Genomic DNA, 16529 nt, shown 5'->3' with positions numbered 1-16529 from the left:
TTATTAGGATCCCTGAAGGGGTGGAGAGAGAGGTCTAGAAGATATACCGAGAAAATCATAGCTGAGAACTTCCTTAACCTGGAGAAGGAAACAAGCATTCATGTCCAAGAGACAGAGAAGACCCCTCCTAAAATCAATAAAAACAGACCAACACTCCAGCACAGAATAATAAAACTTGCAAATCTTAGAGCCAAGGAAGCTACCCTAGAGCAGGTAGGGGGAAAAGATTGCTTACATACAGAAGGAAGAACATCAGAATAGTGTTAGACCTGTCCACAGAGACCTGGCAAGCCAGAAAGGGCTGGCAGGACATATTCAGCATACTGAATGAGAAGAACATGCAGCCAAGGATACCTTACTCAACAAGGCTGTCACTTAGAACAGAGAGAGAGAGACAAAGAGCTTCCAGGACCAGCAGAAACTGAAAGAATATGTGACCACCAAGCCATCCCTGCAAGAAATTTTAAGGGGGAATTCTATAAAAGAAAAAAGACCCCAATAGCAACACAGACCACAAATTTAGAGACAATCTATAGATACAGGGACTTTACAGGCAATATGATGGCACTAAACTCATATCTTTCAGTAGTTATCCTCAATAAGAATGGCCTAAATGCTCCCATGAAATTGGACACAAAGACAGGATCCATTCATATACTGTCTACAAGAGACTCATTTTGAAACTAAAGACACCTCCAGATTGAAAGTGAGGGGATGGAGCACCATTTGCCATGCCAATGGACCTCAAAAGAAAGTACGGGTAGCAATTCTCAAATCAAACAAGTTAGATTTTAATCCAAAGACTGTAGTAAGAGATGTAGAGGGATACTATATCATACTTAAAGGGTCTACCCAAGTAGAAGACCTAACAATTGTAAATATCTATGTCTCCAACATAGGAGCAGCCAACTATTAACCAAAATTAAGAATCATATTGAAAATAATACACAATAGTAGGAGACCTCAACACTCTACTCTCAGCAATGGACAGATCATTTATGCAGAACAACAAACAAGAGCTTTCAAAGAAATACTAGACCAGAGGGACTTAGTAGATATGTACAGAACATTCCACCCTAAAACAACAGAATACTCATTCTTCTCAAGTACACATGGAACTTTCTCCAGAATAGAACACATACTGGGTCACAAATCAGGGCACAACTGACATCAAAAGACAGAGACTATTCCCTGCATATTTTCAGACTACTATGCTTTGAAACTGGAACTCAACCACAGGAAGAAATTTGGAAGGAACTCAAACACTTGGAAGTAAAGAACACCCTGCTCAAGAATGATTAGGTCAACCAGGAAATTAAAGAACTTAAACAATTCATGGAAACCAATGACAATGAGAACTCACTGGTCCAAAACCTATGGGATACTGCAAAGGTAGTCCAAAGAGGGAAATACATAGTCATCCAAGCCTCTCTCAAAAAAATTAGAATAATCCCAAATGCACAAGCTAAGCTTACACTTAAAGATCCTGGAGAAAGAACAGAAAATAAGACCTAAACCAAGAAGGAGAAGAGAAATAATAAAGATCAGTACAGAAATAAATGAAACAGAAACCAGAAAAAAGTAAAAGAGATCAATGAAACTAGAAGCCGGTTCTTTGAAAGAATTGGTAAGATCAATAAACCTCCGGCCAGACATATCCAAAGAAAAAGGGAAGGACCCAAATCAATAAAATCATAAATCAGCAACTTCTCTCACAACATGTCTCCAAAGGCAAGGGAAACAAAAGCAAAACTAAACTTTTGGTACTTCATCAAGATAAAAAATCTTCTCCACAGCAAAGCAGTCAACAAAACAAAGAGGCAGCCCATGGAATGGGAGAAGATACTTGCAAATGACACTACAGACAAAGGGCTGGTATCCAAGATATATAAAGAATTTCTGAAACTCAAAACCCAAAAAAACAAATAATCCACTCAAAAAATGGGCAGAAGGGGGCAACTGGCAGGCTCAGTTGTTAAGTGTTTGCCTTCAGCTCAGGTCCTGATCCCAGGGTCCCAGGATCAAGCCCTGCAATGGGCTTCCTGCTCAGTGGGAAGCCTCCTTCTCTCTCTCTGTCACTCCCCCTGCTTGTGTTCCCTCTCTTGCTGTGTCTATCAAATAAATGAAAACAATCTTTTTTAAAAATGGACAGAAGACATGAACAGACACTTCTCTAAAAAAAACATACAAATGGCTAATAAACTCAAGAAAAAAATGTTCAACCTCACTAGTCATCAGGGAAATACAAATCAAAACCACACTGAGATACCACCTTACACCAGTGAGAAGGGCAAAAAATAACAAAGCAAGAAACAACAAATGTTGGAGAAGTTGCAGAGAAAGGGGAACCCTCTTACCTGTTGGTGGGAATGCAAGTTGGTGCAGCCACTTTGGAGAACAGTGTGGAGCTTCCTCAAAAAATTGTAAAAAATAGAGCTACTCTATGACCCAGCAATTGCACTATGGGGTACTTACCCCAAAGATACAGATGTAGTGAAAAGAAGGGGCACTTGTACCCCAATGTTCATAGCAGCAATGGCCATGATAGCCAAACTGTGGAAGGAGCCGAGATGCCCTTCAAGAGACGAATGGTTAAAGAAGATGTGGTCCATTTATACAGTGGACCACTACTCCGCCATCAGAAAGGATGAACACCCACCATTTGCATCGGACACGGACGGGACTGGAGGGGATTGTGCTGAGTGAAATAAGTCAGGCAGAGAAAGACAATTATCACAGGTTTCACCCACATGTGGAAGATAAGGAATAGTGCAGAGGACCACGAGAGAAGGAGGAAACCTGAACGGAAAGGAATTAGCGGGGGAGACAAACCACGAGAGACTGTGGACTCTGGGAAACAAACTTGAGGGTTTAGCAAAGGGCGGTGCGGGGCTGGGGTAGTTGGGGGACAAGGATTTGATGAGCACTGGGTGTTACCCGCGACCGATGAGTCACTGGAGGCTACATCAAAAACCAATGTCCTATATGCTGGCTAACTGAATTTAAATTACAAAAAGAAGACGAAAGGTATACACACGACAGGAAGTCACTTCCCCTACGAAATCCGAAAGCACTTCCTCCACCAGGTGAACAACAGTTAGGATCACAAGGTTAAGCTTCTGTGATCTGTTTCCTCAAAACCCACAAACCCAGTCTAATCAGGAACATACCAGCGACTCCCCCTGCGGAACATTCTACATTCACAGAATCTGGTGTGCCTGTCCAGAGGCCACCTGCCCCGGGCGGTGCCTGTGGCTCTCCAGGACCGTGAGGGCTCAGGAGAGACTGCCCTGGGAGCCACGGTGGCTCCCGCATCTCTGGTCCTTGTCGAGTCTGACCGTCAAGTACGTGTCACAGCTGGAAGGAAGGGGACTGCCGCACCTGTCTGCGCCGTGGCTGTTCCGGCCAGTGCCACACTCAGGGCTTAGTGGGCCACCACGGTCTCGGCAGGCTACGAGGCTGTGGGCAAGGAGGCGCCGCAACTCCCAGACGCGGAGCATCGCAACCCCCACGGACCTGTCCGTTCCCAGCAGCACAGTCCGCTCAGCACCTGGCGGAGGGGGTGTCACGGCCCAGGCTGGACGGGGCGGAAGGATCCGAGATGCCTGCGGCGATGGTGGGCGGCCAAGGGCTCGTCCTAACACCTGGACGTGACGGCTGACCCATCCCCAGCTGGCCCCTGAGACGGGACAAAGGGTTCAACCGGTGCCAGGGGAGCCCAGCTGCCCCGAGAAGACAGCTCTCGCAGGCTGGCTGGTCACTGCGCCCAGGCCCGAGCAAACCCAGGGGTGTCCGCGGGGTGCCTGCCCCCCGGGTCGGGCCGCGCAGGCGCAGTGGGGCCGGCAGCCCCCTACCCCGGGGCCCCGCACCCTCCGCAGCCCCCCTCCCCCGGGGCCCCGCACCCTCCGCAGCCCCCCTCCCCCCGGGCCCCGCACCCTCCGCGGCCCCCTCCCCCCCCCCGGGGCCCCCCCGCACCCTCCGCGGCCCCCCTCCCCCCGGGCCCCCCTCCCCGCACCCTCCGCAGCCCCCCCTCCCCCCCGGGGCCCCGCACCCTCCGCGGCCCCCCCCTCCCCCGGGGCCCCGCACCCTCCGCGGCCCCCCTCCCCCGGGGCCCCGCACCCTCCGCGGCCCCCCTCCCCCCGGGCCCCGCACCCTCCGCGGCCCCCCCTCCCCCCGGGCCCCGCACCCTCCGCGGCCCCCCTCCCCCGGGCCCCGCACCCTCCGCGGCCCCCCCTCCCCCGGGCCCCCCGCACCCTCCGCGGCCCCCCTCCCCCGGGCCCCGCACCCTCCGCGGCCCCCCCTCCCCCGGGCCCCGCACCCTCCGCTCTCGGCGGGGCTGACTTGACTGGGAAGGGGCAGTGGTCCCGAGGACAGTCTCGCTCCGGCTCTCAGAGCCCAGGACCCGGGATGGGGGTGGAGCAGCGGTCATGTGTGGCCCCCGGCAAGTCCCCTCCATCCCGAAGAACAACGTGCACGTGCAGGAAGGGGAAGAGGGCGGGTACGCGCCGACCCAGCCCTTAACCCCTACCCCCAGCTTCACCCGACCCGGACCTGACCCTTGACCCTGAGGCCGGTCCTAGTCTTCAGCCTCTAACACTCGGCTCACCGGAGGCCTCCAACCCGCTCCGGACCCCGACCGCCCTAGGAACCCCTACCCGCTCCCAGCCCCACCCCGACGGCGGGAGCCGAACGCAGAGACTATGCTGGGGCTGCCTGAGGTCGCCATCCAGCAGCGGACCCCGCCCTCTCGAAGTAGTGGGGCCACAGAGCCCTGGGTCGAGGCCAAGAGCCCCGACAGTCGGAAAGTGGCGAGAGTTGGCGGAGAGAGCCGAGGGAGGACTTGGGCAGGCTGAGGGTTGACGGCGCGGGCCGAGTGGTGACGGGGAGAGCCGAGGGAGGACCGGGCAGTGCCGAAGAGTGACGGCGCGGGCCGAGCGCTGACGGAGGGGGCCGAGCGGCGGCGGGGAGGCGGAAAACAGGGTATGTGCAGTGTCGAGGACTGACGGAGGGGGCCGAGTGGCGGCGGGGAGGGCCGAGGGAGGATTCGTGTAGCGTCGAAGGTTGGCGGAGCAGGCCGAGTGGCGGCGGGGAGGGCCGAGGGAGGACGAGTGCCCAGGGGAGGACGGTCGACGCGGCGGGGGTGGCGGCCAGGCGCGCTGCGCGTTTCCCGAGAAGGCCCGGGAGGGCTGAAGGACGGGCACCCGGGAGTGCTGGGGGGAGCAGCCGAGGGGCCACGGAAGGCCCAGGACGCTCGATGGGGCTCCAGATGGGCCGTGAGGGCGGAGAACGGACAAGGAACGACGGGCGGCGCGCGGGCGGGGGGCTCGGGACCCCCAGGCCGGGCCTCTTGCCCAGCCGGGCCTGACCGGACCTGACCCGCTGGCGGCCGGTGTGCGGTTCCGTGGTTGGCGGCGCAGCGGCCCGAGCCGGGGGATGGCCGTGTTCGGGGTCCGCCCGTGGGCTGCGCGCGCTGGTTGTGGGGCGCTTCTGGGAGTGAGCCTCGGGGGGCTGGGGGCGCGGCCGGGGTCAGGGACCCTCGCTCTCGGGTGCCCAGCGCCCGCGGGGACCGTCTAGCGCTCAGAGGGTGGCCACACGCCCCCCTGCACCGCAGCCTCCACCCTTCCCCGAGAAGTCCCCGGGGCTCCGGGGCGGAGCCGGGGTGGCCGTGACGACCTGCGGCACCCGCCAGGGCTCGGAGGGGCCGCACACACCCGCGCTGAACCGCGTCCCGAGCCGTCGCCCTGACCCGGAGGACGCCTGCGAGGGCCCTGACCCGGAGGACGCCTGCGAGGGCCCTGACCCGGAGGACGCCTGCGAGGGCCCTGACCCGGAGGACGCCTGCGAGGGCCCTGACCCGGAGGACGCCTGCGAGGGCCCTGACCCGGAGGACGCCTGCGAGGGCCCTTCTGGGAGGACGCCTGCGAGGGCCCTGGGGGCGGAGGACCGCCTGCGAGGGCCCTGACCTCGGGGACGCCTGCGAGGGCCCTGGGACCCGGAGGACGCGCTGCGAGGGCCCTGACCCGGAGGACGCCCCCCCCTGACCGAGGGCCCTGACCCGAGAAGTCCCCGGGGCCCTGACCGGGAGGACGCCGGCGAGGGCCCTGACCCGGAGGACGCCTGCGAGGGCCCTGACCCGGAGGACGCCCTGCGAGGGCCCTGACCCGGCCGGACGCCTGCGAGGGCCCTGACCCGGAGGACGCCTGCGAGGGCCCTGACCCGGAGGACGCCTGCGAGGGCCGTGACCCGGAGGACGCCTGCGAGGGCCCTGACCCGGAGGACGCCTGCGAGGGCCCTGACCCGGAGGACGCCTGCGAGGGCCCTGACCCGGAGGACGCCTGCGAGGGCCCTGACCCGGAGGACGCCTGCGAGGGCCCTGACCCGGAGGACGCCTGCGAGGGCCGTGACCCGGAGGACGCCTGCGAGGGTGTCCCGGGAACACTGAAGCTCTTGCGGGTTCTTTCAACCAAACATCCGAACAAAACGCCTGCTTCCACGGAATGGTGCGGACCTTAACAAGAAAGATGGTCTCACCTGCCAGCAACGAGCTGGGAAACAGCAGAACCGCAATTCGGGACTAGCGGGGGACGACGAAGCCCTCCACAAATCCGGCCATCGAAGGGAGGACCTTTGTTTTATGGGAACAAAGGAAGAAGTCGGGAACTGTTGTTTGGAACGAAAATCTAATCGACACACACGGGTAGGCGCCAGATTCTCCGCATTCTCCCCATTTTGTTGTAGCTGCTCCTTGGTTTCCTTCCAATCTGCATGGCACCCACCATAGCTCTGTGTCACCCCCAGTGTCACCCCCAAGGGCACCGCTGCCCAAAGACTGCCCTCCCCTCGCCATGTACAGGCCAACAGCTTGACAGTGTCCACGCCTGTTTAGGAGTGAGCCGGGAGACCAGCGGTCAGCTAGGAGTGCTATCCCCACAGCGGGAGGGAGCCTTCGTCCAGCCCAAAGAGGCCAGTCTAAGCTGGGCTCTAGCTCCAAAGGCTTCCCCAGCAGCCGGGCCGCCGGGTAACTGTCCCCGAGTGGAGCCTGAGTTCCACCTAGTGCATGGGTTTGGTGGAGCTGCAGTGAGTCCCTGCTGGACGGTGCTGAGAGGCGCTCTGCTCTCCAAGCCCTAAGGACAGATGATGCTCCTAGGGGAGTGCTGGGCCCTGTGTTCTGGCCCGGATCTGCTACTAAGGTTATAGCACCAGACACAATGTCTTTTCTAGGCTCCTTTTTTTCTTGCTAGCGTTTTTTCTGTTTATCTAATAAATATGTCATTAACATTAACCTTTGAAAGGGAAAATTATCCTAAAGAGAAGCAGTTTGAGCACAAAAATTTACACGCAAGTCAGTCGAACAAAACAGAGATTCCAGAACTAAATCCACACTTTTCTGGTCAATTGATCTGTGACAAAGGAGGCAAGAATATACAGTGTAAAAAGTTCTCTTCAACAAATGGTGTTGGGAAAACTGGACATGCCAAAGAATGAAAGTGGACCACGTTATGGCACCATACACAACATAAACACACTGTGTTAAAGACCTAAATGTGAGGGGCGCCTGGGTGGCTCAGTGGGTTAAAGCCTCTGCCTTCAGCTCAGGTCATGATCCCAGGGTCCTGGGATTGAGCCCCTCATCAGGCTCTCTGCTCAGCGGGGAGCCTGCTTCCTCCTCTCTCTCTGCCTGCCTCTCTGCCTACTTGTGATCTCTCTCTCTCAGTCAAATAAATAAAATCTTAAAAAAAAAAAAGACCTAAATGTGAGACCTGAAACCATAAAATTCCAAAAAGAGAGCACAGGCAGTAATGTTTCCAACATCAGCCATAACACCATCTTTCTAGATATGTCTCCTGAGGCAAGGGAAACAAAAGCAAAATTAAACTACTGGGTTTACATGAAAATAAAAAGCTTTCACACAGCAGAGGAAACCATCAGCGAAACAAAAAGGCAACCTAGGGAATGGGAGAAGATATTTGCAAAGGACATATCCACTAAGGGATTAATACCCAAAACACAAAGAATTCATATAACTCAACACACAAAAATCCAAATAATCCAATTAAAAATGGGCAGAGGGTCTAAATCACATTTTCCCAAAGAAGACAGACATATGAAAAGCTTCACAACATTATTGATCATCAGGGAATCCAAATTAAAACCACAATGAGATATCACTATGTATCTATCAGAATGGCTAAAATAAAAAACACAAGTAATGAGTTGGTGAGGATGTGGGGAAAAACAGAATATTCATGCACAGTTGGGAATGCAAACTAGTCAGCCACTATGGAGTTTCCTCAGAAAATTAGAAATAGAATGACCATATGATCCGGTAATTCCACTACTGGGTATTTACCCAAAGAACACTAATTTGAAAAGATATATGTACCCCTATGTTTATAGCAGGATTATTTACGATAGCCCCAGTGTCCATCAATAGATGAATGGACAAAGAAGACGTGAGATACACACACACAATGGAAGACTACTCGACCATTAAAAAAAAAATCCTGCCATTTGCAACAGCAACTGTATTTGTTGCTGTATTTTCCTCCTCTGCTTCCTGCCACTATACACTAACCTGTAGTCAAGCATGGTGTGCTCTGTTTACAGACGGACAGTCATGATAAAACCCTCAAGCTCTAATGACCCCTCTATCCCGCTCGTCCCTCTGGCTGCAGCTCCCATACTTGCCCCTACTCTGGCTTAGTACCTCCAGAAATTGCAAGTAGATAGACAGATATCCTTCCCTCTTTGCACTCTGCACACCCCAGTATTGTTCATAGGTTACCCTTCTTCTAAAAATAACCAGATTTGTTTTCTGCTGCTTATAGCTTAGACTAATCATTTGACTTTAATAATCTATTTCTACCATCTCAAAATCCAGCTGACCTAAGACTTCCTTCAAAAGACCCACTTCCAAAGACTTTTATCTGCCTGAACCTCGTATGGCTTCCCCCTCCCCACTTTCTACTGCAAAAAAAGGTAAGAACATAGAAATAGATAAGCCAGTAGCCACTCTGGATATTTCAAACCTTGGAAACTATTAATCAGGCATGAATCGCATAAAAATATTTACTGTTAGAACTAATATGGATGTTATAACCAACTATTATTAGTGGCAAAGGCTGCAAACCTGTGACACAGTCACTCCTTCTCATACCTTCATCTCAGGAGCAGATGAAGGATCAAATCAAAGGCAACAGAAGAAAAAGATTAGCAATAGCACATATTTAATAAGTCCTTTAAAGACATTTCAACCCTGGGACCCCTGGGTGGCTCAGTTGGTTGGACGACTGCCTTCGGCTCAGGTCATGATCCCGGAGTCCCGGGATCGAGTCCCGCATCGGGCTCCCAGCTCCACAGGGAGTCTGCTTCTCCCTCTGACTTTCTCCTTGCTCATGCTCTCTCTCACTGTCTCTCTCTCAAATAAATAAATAAAATCTTTAAAAAAAAAAAAAAAAGACATTTCAACCCTTCCCATGCAGAAAAAGCAGATCCTGTGTTATTCCTCTCTTAGAGGCAAAGTAGAGGATAAGAGACTCCTGCCTCCACTGTGTTGCTCCCGTGATGTGAGGGTATTTGGAAACCCAGACAAACAGTCTAGCTGAGGCAGAAAGTTGGAAATGAACCAAGGCCTAAGGGACAGATGAGGCCTTCTCTCAGGGTCTCACCGTAAGTCTAGATCTCATGCACTTAAGCCATAGGAAAGGGAAAATTCTCCCACAGAAGGAAGAGGAGAATTCATAGATAAACTCCCAAGTCCCAGCACTGGAAAAGGTTACTTTCCCACCATCATAATCCGGAGCAGCTCCAATCTGCCTTGGACAGTAGGACAGAATCTGGAAGGGCTCGGGGCTAGTGTCTGTATACATGCCAGCTGAAGACAGCTGCAGGGTCCAGAATCATTCCTCGGGGCTGACGCTGAGAAATCCTCTTCTCACCACTGACTCTCTTGCCACTTCCACCAGGCAGAATGTTGGCCATATTTCATTTTCTTGTGGCCACTCCTCCTCCAACTCTTCACTCTCGTTTCTATATCCAGTGGAACCGTAACCATCGGTAGTGCCCGTTAATCCACCAAGACTGCTAGTGCCCAACACGCCCCTGGCTGCACCCCAGTACTTCGTTGCTGCTGCTTCTCCTCTGCGTCCCACCATATCCTGTCCACTTTCACTTCCCGGTACGCTTTGCCCCATGTGAAGGCCTTACTGCCCAGCACCCCAGGCTCAGGGTCAAATCTCGGACCATGCTGGTATTTGTTCATCCGCAAGCCAGTGGGTATCATCCTCTTCCCATTCGGGGACACTGAGAGGAAACCATCAGCTGTCTGCGAATTCAGGATGATCCCCACTGTGGGGTCAAGGGGATAGAGAGATGGCATCGTAAGATATCAAGGGAGATTGTTCCCTTAGGTTCTGGGGCCTTCTGACCATGATGGGAGATTCCTTTCAGGGACCAGGATACAGATTGCACTGGACCCAGTGCTCATACTATGCAGAGGGTGAAGAAAGGCCAGGGAGAGAATTCGAGAGCATGAGCATCACAATAAGACTCAGGAGGAAAGAAGAGAGGAGCTGTTATCATTATGGTCAAGAAACTTTGGGGAAAGTTTTGCGGTTTTGAACTCTGAGATCTCAGGATAAAGAATGTGGTTACATTAGCCACCGCAAAGACCTTCCTGTTGAAGGAGCTGATCCATGAGGGATGCCGCACAGGCGAGCTGTAATTCAGGGTAGCAGAGTTTACTCTAAGGTGAACATCAGCCACTGTCCCCTCCAGACACTCACTGGTCTTATACTCCAGATCCCTCTGCAGTTTTCTAGAAAGGAAGAAGTAAAGGGCAGTAAGCAGTCCTGACACGTCTTCCAGCTCCGATGCTCTTACTGTCGGTCAACACTATTTGAAAAGGTGGCTGGGCATGATGAAAGCCCAAACCACACCAAGAAGTCAATGCAGGAGACACACCGAGGTGCCTAATCTACTGCTGGACCGATCTGCTGCTCACACCCAGTGCTTCCTTATGGAGCCTTCGAGCACATTCTCTGGGCTTTCACCACATCTTCAACTTCTAGTCCTAAGTCACACCGCTTCTCTCCACTTGCACAGACACTTCTTTGAGATTAATTCTCAAAGTAATAATCTTATTTAATTATCCCAGTATTTTTTATTCTTTTATTTTTAAGTATGATTAAAGACACATAACATAAAATTTACTCTTTAGATGTTAGGCGCATGGTTCAGTAGGGCTATGTATATCTACACTGTTGTACAACCAATTTTCACAATGGTTTTATCCTGCAAAACCGAAAGTCTGTAATCATGAAACCACAACCCCTGTTCCCCCTCCTTCTAACCACTGGCCACCGACCTTCTACTTTCTTTTCCGATGGAATTGGTTGCTTTAGATCATTCCTCTAAGCAGAATCATACCATATTTGGCATTTTGTGACAGTCCTCTTTAACTCAGCACAATGTCTCTAATGTTTAACCATGTATCCGTGTTACCCAGAGCTTCCCAATATTTTACCTCACTTCTAGACACAAAATACCTTTTCATCAGCTCTGGGACCTACTTGGACTCTACCTTAGTCCAGGTAACATCCTTAGACTGCTGTGTGGACAGACTCCCTGATTTGGACTGACTGACTCTCCTTCCCCAATGTCCCTGCCCACTGTGAATGTCCTCCATAGAAGCAGGCAGCCATGAGAACCCAAGGCCAGAGCCAAACCCTAAGGAAACATTACAGAGAAAGAAAGGGGGTTTTCTGGGCCCAGAGCCCACCCTTCACCCATTCCTTTACCATTGAATCCTCTGATTCCTTTCTCTAAAGAACGAAGTTTATCCGCAAACTCTTCTGCCCGCTTTTTGATTGCAGCACTGATAGGCCAGAACTTCTTCCGGGGGGCACCTGGAGAAAATAGAGGCACAGAAGGAGCTCCTGAAAGAAGAGCAGGATTGAACACATCAGCACACACACACACACACACACACACACACACACCAACAAGGCACACAGGGTGGGGAGCAAGACACACATCCAGGCATCCAGCTCCACATAAGCACTGAAGAGTAAAATGCACATAATTCTGAAGAAAGGGTGGTGATCCAAGTGCTCTCTACCCAACAATATGTCAATTTTATGTGGTGTTAAAAGAAGAAAATCATTTTCCACCTTGGAGGTTCACTGAAACATGCTACTAATAGTTCAACTTCTCAAGAAATTACCTGAGGATATACATCAAATAAATTAAAATTTAAATATAACTTTAAATTTTAATTTTAAAGAAGCCTTTAAATTTGTCAGATTTTAAACCAAAGACTATAAGAGATGAAGAGGGAAACTATAATCTATCCAACAAGATAGATTATATCTATCTATCCAACAAGAGTTGACAATTGTAAATATGCTCCTAGCTTGGGAGCAGCCAATTATATAAACCACTTAATAGCAAAATTAAAGAAACACATTGATAATAATACAATTATAGTAGGGGATTTTAACATCCCAGTCACAACAATGGACAGATCGACTAAGCCGAAGATCAACAAGAAAGAAAGGACTTTGAATGACACACTGGACCTGATGGACATCACAGATATAATCAGAACATTCCATTCCATTCCATAGCAATGGAATATACATTCCTCTCAAGTGCACATGGAACATATTCCAGAATAGATCACATACTGGGTAACAAATCTGGTCTCTACTGGTACCAAAATATTGGAATTATTCCCCACATATTCTCAGACAACAGTGAGTTCAAACTTGAACTCAATCACAAAAGGTAATTTGGAAGGAACTCAAACACCTGCTTGTTCCCTCAAACACTTTAGAGCACCCTGCTAAAGAATGATTGGGTCAACCAGGAAATTACAGAAGAATTTTTTAAAATTCATGCAAACACATGAAAATGAAAACACAACTGTTCAGAACCTTTGGGATGTAGCAGAGGTGGTCCTAAAAGGCAATATATAACAATACAAGCATTTTTCAAGAAACAGAAAAAGTGGAGCCCCTGGGTGGCTCAGTGGGTTAAAGCACTGCCTTCAGCTCAGGTCATGATCTCAGGGTCCTGGGATCGAGCCCCGCATCGGGCTCTCTGCTCAGTGGGGAGCCTGCTTCCTCCTCTCTCTCTGCCTGCCTCTCTGCCTGCTTGTGATCTCTCTCTGTCAAATAAATAAATAAAATCTTCAAACTTTCACTCTTCACAGATGACATCAGACTTTATGTGGAAAATCCAAAAGACTCCACCCCAACAGGAATTCAGCAGTGTGGCAATAAATAAAATGAATGCACAGAAGCCACTTGCATTTCTATGCACTAACAATGAGGCAGAAGAGAGAGAAACTAAGGAATCGATCCCATTTACAATTGCACCAAAAACCACAAGATAACTAGGAATAAATCTAAACAAAGAGGTAAAGGGTCTGCATTCTGAAAACTACAGAACACTCATGAAAAAAATTGAAGTAGACACAAAGAAATGGAAAAAGATTCCATGCTCATGGATTAGAAGAATAAACATTGTTAAAATGTCTATGCTACCTAGAGCAATCCACACATTCAATGCAATCCTTATCACAATACCATCAACATTTTTCTCAAAGCTGGAACAAAATAATCCTAAAAATTGTACGGAACCAGAAAAAAACCCAAATAGCCAAAGGAATGTTGAAAAAAAAAAAAGCTGATGGCATCACAATGCCAAAATTCAAACTATATTACAAAACTGTAATCATCAAGACAATATGGTAGTGACACAAAAACAAACACATAGATCAATGGAACAGACAGAACCCAGAGAACCCAGAAATGGACACTCAGCTCTATGGTCAACTAATCTTTGGCAAACCAGGAAAGAATATCCAATGGAAAAAAAGACCGTTTCTTCAACAAATGGTGCTGGGAAAATTATATAGAGGAGTGAAAGTGGACCATTCACTTATACCATACACAAAGATAATCTCAAAATGGATGAAAGACCTCAATGTGAGACAGGAATCCATCAAAATCCTAGAGAAGAACACAGGCAGCAACCTCTCTGACCTCAGTCACAGCATCTTCTTGCTAGACATGTCTCTAAAAACAAGAGAAACAAAGACAAAAATAAACTATTGGGACTTCCTCAAGATAAAAAGCTTCTACACAGCAAAAGAAACAGTCAACAAAACTAAAGGCAGCATATAGAATGGGAGAAGATATTTGCAAATGACATATCAGATAAAGGGCTAGTATCCAAGATCTGTAAATAACTTCTCAAACTCAACACCCAAAAACAAAGAATCCAGTCAAGAAAGGGGCAAGAAGGGGCACCTGGGTGGCTCAATGGGTTAAGCCCCTGGCTTCAGCTCAGGTCATGATCCTGCTGAGCAGGCAGCCCGATGTGGGGTTTGATCCCAGGATCGAGCCCCACATTGGCAGGGGGGGGTATCTGCTCAGCGGGGAGCCTGCTTCCCTTCCTCTCTCTCTGCCTGCCTCTCTGCCTACTTGTGATCTCTGTCTATCAAATAAATAGATAAAATCTTTTTTTTAAATGGGGGGTGGGGCAAGAGACATGAACAGACATTTCTCCAAAGAAGACATATAAATGACCAACAGACACATGAGAAAAATGTTCCTTCCACATCACTTGGCATGGGGGAAATACAAATCAAAACTGCCATGAAATACCACCTCACACCAGTCAGAATGGCTAAAACTGACAAGAGGAAAAACAAATGTTGGTGAGGATACAGATAAGGGGAACCTCTTACACTGCTGGTCAGAATGTAAGCTGGTGCAGCCACCCTGGAAAACAGTACGGAGGTTCTTCAAGACATTAAAAATAGAGCTACCCTATGACCCAGTGATTGTGCTACTAGGTATTTATCCCAAAGATACAAATGTAGTGATCTGAAGGGGCACTCCAATGTTTATCCCAGTATCCACAATAGCCAGACTATGAAAAGAACTGAGATGTCCATCCACAAATGATGGATAAAGATGTGGTCCATACATACAATGGAATATTACTCAGCCATCAAAGGATGAAATCTTGCCATTTACATCAACATGGATAGAACTGAAGGGTATTGTGTTGAGCAAAATAAGTCAATCAGAGAAAGATAATTATCATATGGACTCACTCATATGTAGAATTTAAGAAACAAAGCAGATAATCATAGGATAAGGGAGGGATAAATAAAGTAAGATGAAATCAGAGAGGGAGACAAACCGTAAGAACTGCAGGAAACAAACTAAGGGTTGCTGGAGGGGAGGTTGGGGGCGGGGGTAACGGGGTGATGGGTATTAAAGATGGCATGGGATGTGATGAGCACAGGGTATTTTTTTCTAGGATTTATTTATTTATTTATTTATTTATTTATTTATTTGACAGAGAGAAAGCATAAGCAGGGGAGCAGCAGGCAGACGGAGAGGGAGTAGCAGGCTCCCCACTGGGCAGGGATCCTGACGTGGGGCTGGGGATCCTAGGGTCATGACCTGAGCCGCAGGCAGATGCTTAACCAACTGAGCCACCCAGGTGCCCCAACACTGGGTATTTTATGCAGTTAATGAATTACTGAACTCTACATCTAAAACTAATGGTACACTATATATTAACTAATTGAATTTAAATAAAGTAAGTTAAAAAAAGAAATCAAAAATAAAAATTAAAAGCTTTAAATCATATAGATATACTTATGTATACATTTGTATAATATATATATGTATAGCTGAGCTTTAAATTTAGCTGAGCAGAGATACCTAAGCTAAATACAAAATCAAAGAAATCTGAATTCTTAATCTTATTATCAGAAAGGACTGAATTTAAGGCAGAAAGCTATTAAATAAGACAACAGAAAATATTTATGTTACTGAGAGTATTATAATCCACAACTGAGATACAACTGCCATTAAACATCCCACAGGGAGAAAAAGCATCAAAGTGTAGAAAAGCTAAACTATCAGAATAAAAAATGGGTAAGAACTGATTGCTAGTAGGAATCTTGGGCTGACCTATCTTAGTTCATGACATCTCAAGAAGTCAAAAAATTATGTATCAATACAAAACACCTTAATAACAAAATTACTAAGGGAAACCTCATGGAGATATATCAAATCCTATTCCAAGGAAATTTGAGTGTTTGGAACAGTCACAAGAATTTACAACATGTAAACACAGAATACCTTGATAAAGGGCAAAAGGTAGAAAGACCAACACTCCGTCTGATCACAGTATTTAAAACTATGAATGACAAACTATTAGGGAAAAACAAATCCAGCACCACTGACAAATATTCTCTTTCCTACACAAATTTTATGCTAAAAAGCAAACCAAAGTCAGAATTTCAAAATACCTCAAAAACAACAGTCGCTAAAGTAGTGTGCACTGGAAATTATGGTATTCATCAAAAGCAGGACTATGAGCCTGCTTTTGAGTAAAAAAAAAAAAAAAAACATTAAATTTAGGGGGAAAAAGACAGGTAAGTAGAGGAGACAAAAGCAGAAATACACCAAATAAGAAATGAAAAATATTCAGAGATAAAA

General features: G+C 48.7%; 1 protein-coding gene across 1 annotated transcript in view; it reads right to left on the bottom strand.

Moving 5' to 3' along the window:
• The window catches only part of UBD (ubiquitin D), a 28599-nt gene extending 16697 nt beyond the window's left edge, over positions 1 to 11902 (bottom strand). Inside the window, exon 1 of the mRNA XM_045073930.1 lies at positions 11799 to 11902. The gene's annotated coding sequence lies outside the window, so the exon portion shown is untranslated. The remainder of the gene's footprint in view (positions 1 to 11798) is intronic.
• Positions 11903 to 16529: the final 4627 nt, after the last annotated feature.

This window comes from Mustela putorius, unplaced genomic scaffold (genome assembly GCF_011764305.1).
Source record: "Mustela putorius furo isolate JIRA1106 unplaced genomic scaffold, ASM1176430v1.1 tig00537295_pilon_pilon_pilon, whole genome shotgun sequence".
Lineage (NCBI taxonomy): Eukaryota > Metazoa > Chordata > Mammalia > Carnivora > Mustelidae > Mustela > Mustela putorius.
Note: the sequence above shows the minus strand (reverse complement) of the source record. Positions and strands in the feature narration are given on the sequence as shown.